Here is a 10,578-nt window from a genome sequence, read left to right as displayed (position 1 = left end):
TCAGATTGTAAGTGAACACCTTTTCCCCGACCTGGAGAAGCAATAGGCAGGCATGCCAGGATATCTACAATGCTCAAGTCTCTGGACCCCAATACGACCGGGCCCGGGTAGCCCCTAGGGAGGTGCCCAGGTAAAAGAGACAAGCAGTCTTTCCCACAAGCTAGGTGATCCAAGGACCCTTGAGAAGGCAAGGATTCTCCCTTTTAGCTATGCCTCTTTGTGCGGGTCCAGAGAGGTGTCTCTGGACTTACTTTCTACCTGATCGTTATTACCTCACAAAGGTGTCGTTGAACACAAGACCTTCTTAATCAGTGTCTGCTTCCTGAACACTTAACACATGCCGGAGTCCATGCTAAGCTCTTTATGTGTGCAGTGTCTTCTCAGTTCCCAATCACACTCCCGAGGCTGGATGTCACCAAGGAGGAAACTGAGGCAGCAAGATAATTCAAGTCCTCATCTGAAGCCACACAGTAAAAGGGGCCTTCAAGCAGGGCTGGTGAATCTCCAGCCTACATTCTTAATGAGAGGCACTTGAAAATGCCCCTACTTTTACTATATTGACCAGAGAGAGGTGAAGGTTATGAGTGGCCAGCTAAGGGCTAGTGTGAAGGGCATAGGGCAGAGATGGGGTTCAAGCATTCACGGCCTTAGACTTCCCTCTCCCCCATCAGCCCCCACTAACACACTCTACCTAGAATCATACACCTGGTAACTTGTGCTCACATCTTTGACTGTTCTTGGAACGTCATGCTGGTCCCTGTAGATAAGGAATGTTGTTTCCACTTTATACGAGAAGAAAACGGAGACTAAGAGACAGACTTGTTGGGGGACACATAGGTAGTCTGCTCAGGGACAGGGCCTAGGATTACGAGTCAGGATCCCCTGACTCTGAAACCTTAATCTGGTGCTCAGGGGAGAGGAGAGCCCCTCAAAGCATCCTTCATATCCCCTCCTTTGCAGGTGTATGCCTTTGTCGTGCACCTGTGGCAGCTTGCCTGTGCTCTTGCACACGTGTAAAGGCCTTGGGGACAGAACCATGAAACTCTCCAGGACTTGGCCATGGCGGTGTATTCAGAAATCATCATGGCTAGAACCCGTCTCACAGTGGACCTGGGATGATATCCCTGTGGGGAGGTGACAAGGGGCTGCAGCTGCCTTTCAGTAACTGCCCACTAAGCCAGCCTCTGGCCACTTCATTCCTGGGAAACAGGTCAGAGAGTGGCTCCGAGGGGCTTCTTCCTATTTCTGTCTTTCTCTGTGGCAGCATCTGTCATGACTCCCTTGGTGCAGCTGTTGGATTTTTCAGGTAAGAACAAGGGTGTTCAGGGGGATCTGAATACCTGATAAACAGGTTTCAGTGTAAGAATGCCCCCGTGCCACACCTATCGAACCAGGATCTCTATCTAGGCTTGCCATGTATCAATACCTGCTACCTATGTAAGTACAATGTTTAAAGTTATTTCATTTTAATTCAAATTTACCCAGGCGCCTTGCACTTCACTTGACTACTCTACCCGTGAGTGTTCCAAGTTCCGTTTCTGCTTTTTTGAGGAAGGGGTGTATGCTATTTTCCCATAGGGTTGGAAAGACTATCCCCCAGGACCACAGGGAGCGGGCACAGGGAGGAGCTATTCACTGTTCTTGGTGGCCATTGTGCAGGACGTAGCCCGGGAAGTGAATCAGAATGCAGTAGAGAGAAGGAGTGTCACCACAGTCGGTGTCCTGGGTTCACAATGACTCCCTGGCACCGGGAAGAATTTGAGTTGCCTCAGCTGTTCTCTGTTAAGCAGAGCTGGCATTTTGGAGCACGTCAGAGGCACTGGCTTCCCGCCCTGGAAGTCAACGTCTGGCCTCCGAGCCAGCACTGCCCGCTCAGCCCAGGCCCTCTCACCTCTGTGGGCCAGGGCTTCCAACAGGCCCATTGTCATCCTGCCTGGGCACCTCAATGGAGCCATTCAGGAGCCTTGAAACAAGCCCCTCTGGAGGGCACTTCCTCCTCCTGCTCTAGCATGCCCTTGGCCAAAGCCCTCTCCTGTGTGGGTGTGGGGTCTGGCTGTGGTGACAGCAGCTGGCAGCTAGTGCAACATTACTGAAGGGTGGATTGTTGACAGAGGGCACAGATATACCCCATGAGTCCTGGGATTCCAGGCACGCTGCCCACACTGTGCCCCCACCCCACTCAGGGCAGCTGTGGATGGGGTTCCTATTACGGTCACCGTGGACTGTGAGTCTCAGGAGATGGGTAGAGGAGAGTGGGAGACAAGCCTTTGCCAGATCTCAGCTGTGTGGGGGTAAAGCAGGTCATCTCACCTCTTTAGGCTTCTCTTTCTTTAGTTGTAACACAGACAGATGGTACCCACCTAGAGTGTGGAGTTTAAGCCAGGGAGTGGGGAGGGAGGCATAGACAAGTGGATCTCTATAAGTTCAAGGCTAGTCTGGCCTATAGAGCTAGTTCCAGGGCAGCCAAGGCTACAAAAGGAAACCCTGTTTCATCAAACCAACCAACCAACTGATCAACCAACTAACCAACCAAAAAACCCAGTGTGGAGTCTAGAACCCAGCACACAGTAGGTCCAATGAACTGTTCTCTCCTTTTTATTCTTCCTTCCTCTAGCTCTTCATGAACTACAGAAGACACCAGAAATATCTACTTTCCATAGATAGTAGGTCTTGATTTGCCTTCATTAGGGAGATACAGGGGGTTCCCAGCAGATCTGAGACATCACCTGAGGCCCTCAATAGCGACTGGCACTCACATAGTTCTCTATGTCTCATCGGAGGCTTTCTTTATCCTAGCTGGCCCTGTGGTCCCAAGGGGATCAGGTCCCCTTCCCAGATGACTCCCAGTGCCAGGCTGAGAAGGAGGGAAATCAAGAGCTGATAAGCTGAGTCTTCAACAGAAACCATGTAAACTGTTCATCCCTTCATCTGGAAAATATTCTCAGGAAATACTGTAGAGTGGCTGACGTCCCAGTGAGATATTATCCTACCTGGCAAATATATATATATATATATATATATATATATATATATATATATATATATATATATATATATATATATATATATATATATATATCCTATTCACCAGAGCCCTGAACTATAGCATTGTCTGTTCAAGGTCTTCTGAGTATCCCACCTCAGCCCTTCCCTGTCTCCACCCAGAGCCTGCATGGCTCCTCCTTCCCTCTGTCTTTGGACGAGGTCTTCCACTCTGGGCTTGTGTCAGCAGGGGGGCTTCGGGTCACTGGTTATAGCTGCCGAGACTCAGATATGGGGGCTGGGGATATAGCATTATTAGTTGGTATGAGGCCCCGGGTTCATCTGTAATTCCACAAAAGAAAGCCCACAGACTGTGGGACCACATCCTAGTTTTGAAAATTCAGTCTCTGTGGCTGTGGCCAAGGCCTCTGTGCTTATTTACCAGTTCTTTATGCAATTTTGAAGCCCACTGGCTTAAAGGGAGAGCTGTGTTTTCTCCTGGCTCTCTCTTGCCCCCACAGGACCTTTCTTTGTGCTCACTCCCCTTCATGTTACTAACTATCTGAGAACAAATTAATTGGTCTCCTTATTGCCAAATCGCACTAATGTAATTAAGCCTTGACATTGCATTTCTTGACTGCATCTGTCACGGACCTCTCTCGCCAATTATATCCATATTTCCAGGTCTAGCAGGAGACACATGAGGGCTTGGTGCCATACAGTGCTCATCACTGGACACCCTCTGAGTCTCATATATATATATATATATATATATATATATATATATATATATATATATATATATATGACTGCTTTTGGTCTACAGAATCAGGAGGATGCGGTGGCAGTGAGGTTATGTGTCGCTGCTACCTTGCCTATAAAGCAGGTTTGGGGGCTGGGGCTCACTGTTCTCCTGTCTACAAAGCTGTGAAGACGGGGACCAGGCTCAGACGCTCACCTAGAGCCACGTGAACGCTAGCAGGCAGATCTGAAATTCAGACTGTGGTTGATTGTGAATCCTTGTACTTCCCCTGACTCCTCTTCAGAGTCCGTCTCGAATTCAATTACACACCCCCAAGAGCTCCGGGATCCCCTGCAAAGTCCTAAGAAACACAGATGCAGAGGATCGATTTTCTCTGCAAGGGAGATGTCTGAACAACCCCACGAGCTGCTGGGGAAGGACCACAGGGCCTGTGCCCAGGCCATGGAGCTATGAACACAGGGTTTAGAAGAATGGGAGGGTCTTGATCCAAAGAACAAAGACTTTCAACTTCTTGCACTGTGGAACTGTCTGTGGGTAAAATGGATTGTTTTTTTTTTTTTTTTTAAAACTGTTGCCTTTGAAAGCCATCTGGACACTCAGACACACGCTGAATACATAAATACAAATACATGTGTCCGAAACATATGCACACATGTACACATGTGCATGCTTGAATATATGCATGTACAAACACATTCGTTGGTACACACACATGCACTCGTTCGCATGCATTCACGCACATATAGAGGTGTTCGCCAAACAGTCTGATTCTGGAGGTTGGCTAGTACGGTCTGCATTTTACCAATACTCAAATCAGGACCCAACCTCCCCTTAGCTCAAAGACAGCAGGCATAATGCTATTTCTACAACACCCGCCCACGGGGAGGCTTCCGTGGAGTCTCAAAGTCAGTGGTCTCTTCCCAATGCTATTCTGGCTGTTTTCTGCCTCCTTCATGGCCATCCTCCACAAAAGAGACTGTGTGAGTTGGGCTGCGTATTAGGGAGCCTGCCATCTCCACAGATGCAGGTCCACCTGGCAGAGAGAGAGAGAGAGAGAGAGAGAGAGAGAGAGAGAGAAGCTGAGATCCTCTATGCCTGCTCCTTTCTTCAGCTACTTCCTGATTCCCAGCCTCTGGCTATTATGGGCAAACATTGGCTGCACACCAACGCACAGGAATTAACGACATCAAAGGTGTGGTGGCTGATTCTGGAGACTTTTCTCCTGGCCTCGTCTTGTCCCTTCCTCCCATCTCCAATTCTCCAATCTTATCAAAGGGCAGGGGCTTCAGGGTAGGTGAGTCTGAGCTTCCAGAGAGGGTAACGGTGTTAACTGCAGAAGGCGTTGCTTTTTAGAACGTCTGGCAGAGTAGAGATGTGAGCACTGTTCTGCTTCTATCTGTGGGTCAGGCTGCATAAGAGAGAAAGACACACACCAAGAACGTGTTTAACATGGGATGGGAAACCTGTTCTAGCTCTTGAGAGAAACAAAGCAAGGTGAGGAGTGGTCTGGGGAAGGTTGATGGATGCCGCCATGTTATACAGCGCGGTCTGACCACTGATGCCTGGGCAGATAGTGGAGATGAATGAATGAGCATTGTTGATATGGGGAGAGGGTGGAAGCAAAAAGGACAGCAAGTGTGGAGACCATAAGGCTCAGTTTCTTGGTCCTTAAAAGAGAGGGACAAGAAAGCAGGGTCATGCTCAACGCCTTCAGAGTCTGCAAGGACAGGAGACAGACTTGCTTCGTATCAGTACAGATCCACACTCTTTTGTTTTTCGTTTTGAACAACTTACTCTAAAAGTTTAGTTATGCAAATGTGTGTTTGTGTTTGCACATGTGAATGCCATCCCCGAGAGGGCCAGAAGAGGGCGTCACATCCCCCACAGCTTGAGTTCTAGGCAATCAGGAAACCACCTGATGTGGGTGCTGAGAACCTAACTCTGGTCTGGAAAGAGCAGTGAGTTCTCTTAACCACTGGGCCATCTTTCTAAACTTTTTTTTTATTTTAAATTTTACGAAGTCTGCTATGCTTCTCCTTTCAACTGAGGGAGGGAGGAACTCACCAGTTGTTTTTTAAGAAACAAAAATAATCTTTTTCTGTTGAGGAAGAGATATTTTAAAACCACTGAATGGATTGTTCCTTCCCTGGCTTTTTATTGATATGTCTGCCCTCTTTCCAGTTCTAAAATAAGCTTCTTGTCTGCACTGTGTTGATCCAAAGGCAACATGCTACAGAGCGGACCGGGCCAGGCAGAGCCAGGCTGGGGTCACTTGGAAGTCGCTAGACCTGGAGAATGTACCACTCTAGTCCTGCCAGCATGGCTTTACCGACGCCTTGCTTCCTCACCGCCCAGGTGATTGGAAGCTCTCAGAAATAGCAGTGGGATGTGGTGAGGGTTGGACCATGCAAATGACAAATTTCTGAGTGAGTTCCAGTTCTCTGGAATGGAAAACCAGCAGCTTCCTGTTACAGAGTGTACACACGGTTTGTGCCTGATACATGGGTGTGGGCGAGCCTTATACTTCTAATCTACATCTGTCTAAAACCAACAAAGCAGACACTTTTTTTTTTAGGCAGATAAACAGTTTTAGGGACTAAAGTCAAGCTTACATTGACTTCTGTTCTGCTAGCTAGAAGAGAAAAAGTTCAAACCATCAGTAAGCAGAGACTTGAAAGAGAAAAGCCAAGGAGTCCACCCACCAAGGCCCCCAGGCTGCCTGGACATTTCTAGGTTAGTTCTTCAAAGAGGCCCTCTGCTACCTTACAAGACAGGTTTTAGCTTTGGTTTCCTTGGAGGGCCGTAGCGGGCTTTGACCCCTCTCTATGTTGGATCTTTCTTCCCACCGTCAACCGGACTAAGGCTCGGTCCTCGTGAAAGGCAGGCTGGCTAGGGATGAAGGCTCTTCAGGTGCTGGTTGAGCTTGCAGCTAGGCTTTCCCTCAGCAGGTATGTGACCTTGGGCACTCTGCTCATAATCTCTGTGCCTCTCCTCACCTGGCAACAGGAAAGCATCCCTGAAGCACTCAGTTCAGAGGCACGGCTTCTGTGTAGGGAAATGAGAAAAGCCCAATGGGAATAGCGACCCAGCCCAAAGTGACCGTTCTGGAAAGAGCAGTGTCTTTATCTATCCCCTGCCAGGCACTGCTACAGACACGAACAGCTCTCCCCCTTCATAGCCCTCGAAATGCCAGCCATGTTTTCCCTGTGGAAAATGGTCTGCAGCTGACTACTTATTCAAGGCCCCCAGGGCCCAGTCTCCACCCCGTGCAAGAGAGATTAGATGCACGGTAAATAGAAGGGGAGGCAGGAGGGTACCCCAGCTCTCTCAGATGTCCAGCTTGGGCATGGGGGCAATCTAGGAAGTTAGGAATAACAAGCATGGAAGAGAGTCAAAGCAGTCTAGTGCCGGCTTCATGTGGGTTTGATCAGCATGCTGCCTGACCCTGAGCCCATAAACAAAATGTATGCAAGGGGACAGTTTTGCACATCCACAGATGGATACATCTGTGGAGCTGGCCCGGGGATCACAGCAGTTGGTGTTAGCCAATTATCATCCACTTTTCTTATTCTGTGAGCCAAAGGCAAAGCTTCCTACTATGAAGGAATTAGTATCCGTTTGAAAGACTTGGTAGGAGAAATCCTACAGCACAGGCTGGTTCTGGTGCGCCCATCACATCATCCAGAGCTTCCGAGCAGATCTTATCTGCGGATCTGTTCCAGGGAGGCAAGAGGCAGTTTGCGCTCTGGCCTGGGAACTCAAAGCAAGCCACGTGCCTCTTTGGACATGGCTGGGAACAGATGACTTCTACCATCTCTCCTGAGTCAGGTGTCCACGTTTCTAGACATTCCAGGCATAGACCATGAATGTAGCCATCCAAAGTCAGTCTGCTCCTTTCCAGTCTGGTTTGTCACCTAGATGCTGTCTTTGTCTCTGGGTTTTGTGCCTTCTGTGGCCTCCAGTTAGCTAACCATCTAAGTCCATGCACTAGAAGTCCTGAGTGCTCTGGGACATTGGCGGCCTACGCATTTTGACGAAAACAAGCTAGTTCTCCCAGCTCTGAAAAGAATCAGAGCAAATGTGCATGAAATGAGGACTGTGTGCAGGGCAGCAGCCAGCGGCGCAGGGCGGGAGGGCAGGAAGGAGGACCTGCCAGCTGTGAGGCACATGGGCCCCGGCGGGCCCGGCTGGCCCGGGGCACGGGGTGGGGGGGATGGAGGATGGGGGATGGGAGGGTGGGGAGGTGGGGGGTGGGGGGTGTGACCCTCCGAATAACAACCACAGCAGCAGGAAAGGAGGGGGTACCCGGATTGTAGACGAGGTGGGCAAGACCACACAGGACCCGCTTATCGTACAGTCATAGAGCTTCTGGTGACAGGCTGGTCCCGGCAGCACCTGGCAGGACCAGTAAGAGAAAATGCAGAACATGGAGGAAGGCCAAGGCTAGCAAAGCAGATGAAGGCTCTGGGGAGGGGACAACTCAGCATGGGCCCCAGGCTTCCTCTAGCTACCAGCAAAAGTGCTCTACAGTGAGCAGAGAAGCACAGGTTTGAAATTAGACAAGGCTGCATTTTAATCCTACCACTCCTGAGAGACCCGCAAAGGTCCCCAGGCCCCTTTAAGGCGACTGTCGTCACAGACCCGTCTCTCCTTTTTGCTAAGTTAGGATCAGGATCATCACCTCGGACAGCACAAAGACTGGAGAAGATTCTTACAAGCCATTGGCTTAGGTACCTCTCAGAGGCTCGTGGGTCAGACACTGGTCTGTCTCCAGGTGGCAGCCCTGGAAGGTGGTGACATTTCCTGGAGTCACTGGGGTGTACCTTCCGAAGAGGGCACTGGTTTCCTGGAGTCAGTTCTTGTGAGAGAGACAAGTGATAAAAAAAAGCCTGAGTCAGGCCCTGGGTCCTCTCTGGCTTCCTGTTTGGGAATGCCACTCAATGTTCGTTTCTCAAATGCACAGCCATTGTTCTTGGTCATGAAAGGACACAACCGTTAAGGGAGGGGAGCTTGAAAGAGCCTGCAACATGTTGTTTGGATTCCTAACTTCCAGAGACATAGCATAAATCTCCTTTCTCTAGGAGCAGGCTGGTTCAGGTAAATTTTTTTTTTGCAAGATGGACCACAGTCTGGAAGCTTTGCCCTATCCATGAGAACAAACATCCACAGTCTTCTCAGGTCTCTCTTCTGTGGGGCATGAGAATTTGCCTGGGCCACCATTACTGTACACTGAGAAGGCTTATTAATTCACTAGAGTCACCCAGGTTGTTTATCATGAGATACCAGGGCTACTCTTATAGAAGGTGGTCTATGGAGTGATGGCTCAATGGTTAAGCTGATCCACGCCCACCTCACAGCTTATAATCAATCATCTATAACTCCAGTTCCAGGGGATCTGGCGCCCTCTTCTGGTCTCTCAGGCACTGCATGTACATGGTATACAGTTACACACGTAAGGAAAAATTCCATTTACATAAAATAAAAATGAAGAAATCTTTATCATTATATTAATTTTTAGAATAAAACTGATCTACACTGGGCATGGTAGCATACGCCTGCAATCTCAGCACTCAGAGAGCAGAGGCAGGAGGATCTTGGGTTTGAGGCATACTTGGGCTAGTTAATGAAAAAAGAAAAGAAACAAAGAAACAAACCAATAATGAGAACTAACTTGACTGCTCTCTAATGCAGCAAACAGTTTCAATCAAATTCCCTATTTTCCCTTCCTCTGTCTCACACCTGCCTGACTTACCCCTCCCGAAGGGCCTGTGGCCTCAGAGGACATGGGAATCTATAGTAACATTTGTTTAATATTGAAGGGGTATTTTCAGAATCTGGGGGTAGGAGTAAGAATGTGTACCATCTTGGTCAGTGTTCTGTTGCTGAGAAGAGATACTATAATCACAGCAACTCTTATAAAGGAAAGCATTTAACTGGGGCTGGCTTACAGGCTCAGAGGCTTATCTTGTTATCCTTATGGTCGGAAGCATGGTGGCACACAGGCAGACACAGTACTAGAGAGGTAGCTGAGAGTTCTACATCTGGTTCAGCAGGTAGCAAGAAGAGAGAGACACAGGGCCTGGCTTGAGTTTCTGAAACCTCAAAGCCCACCCCCAGTGACATACTTCCTGAAACAGGCCACACCCACCCCAATGAGGCCACGCCTCATAGAATCCCACTCTCTCTGAGCCTGTGGGGGGCCATGTTTATTCAGACCCCCGCATACACCATGCCCCGTCCAAAATTTATACCAGCAGCCTGCTGTGATTTAATCTTAGCAACACCCTCTGAGACTCCCCCCTCTCCCCCCGCAGAGGACTTTCACTGTTGCTGGGAAGGATCCTGACTTTGGAGGTTAAATCACATGGCTTCCTTCAAATTCTGGGTATGCCGTTTATCAGCTGTGCAACTGGTCCTAGAAGCTGAACCTTTCTGAACTCTGAAAAATGCTAACGTTGGTGCCTTCTCCATCAGACTCACCTCTGTGGATCAGACAGTGAGCCTTCCAAAAGAGTAGAGCAGGGGACTTCCTCTCCATGTGCTAACTGGAAGCTCAGAAAGGCAAGCTGACCCATGGAAGGCCATGGACAGAGGTCAAAAGGACTAACTAAATAGAACCAAAGCTCCTGGATCCCTGAGAAGCCACTCTTTTCTGGAAGCGGCATCTCCCTCATGGGTCACTGTGGGGTTAAATGCAATGACACGTGTCTAGGCTGTATTTTAAAGGGCTGTGTTCACCAGAGTGAGTGATTGCTGTGATTTTTTTTTATTCTGGGGTGGGTAGCGCCTCAGGGTGTATGTTCTCCCAAGCGTGTGCACCTGTGGATACCTGT

At 49.0% G+C, this 10,578-nt stretch overlaps 1 protein-coding gene across 8 annotated transcripts in view; it reads right to left on the bottom strand.

Moving 5' to 3' along the window:
* Positions 1-10,578, bottom strand: part of Nav2 (neuron navigator 2) — a 658,579-nt gene that overhangs the window by 346,507 nt on the left and 301,494 nt on the right. The window lies entirely within an intron of this gene.

Source organism: Rattus norvegicus, chromosome 1, assembly GCF_036323735.1.
Source record: "Rattus norvegicus strain BN/NHsdMcwi chromosome 1, GRCr8, whole genome shotgun sequence".
Lineage (NCBI taxonomy): Eukaryota > Metazoa > Chordata > Mammalia > Rodentia > Muridae > Rattus > Rattus norvegicus.
This window is presented reverse-complemented; position numbering and strand designations above follow the sequence as displayed.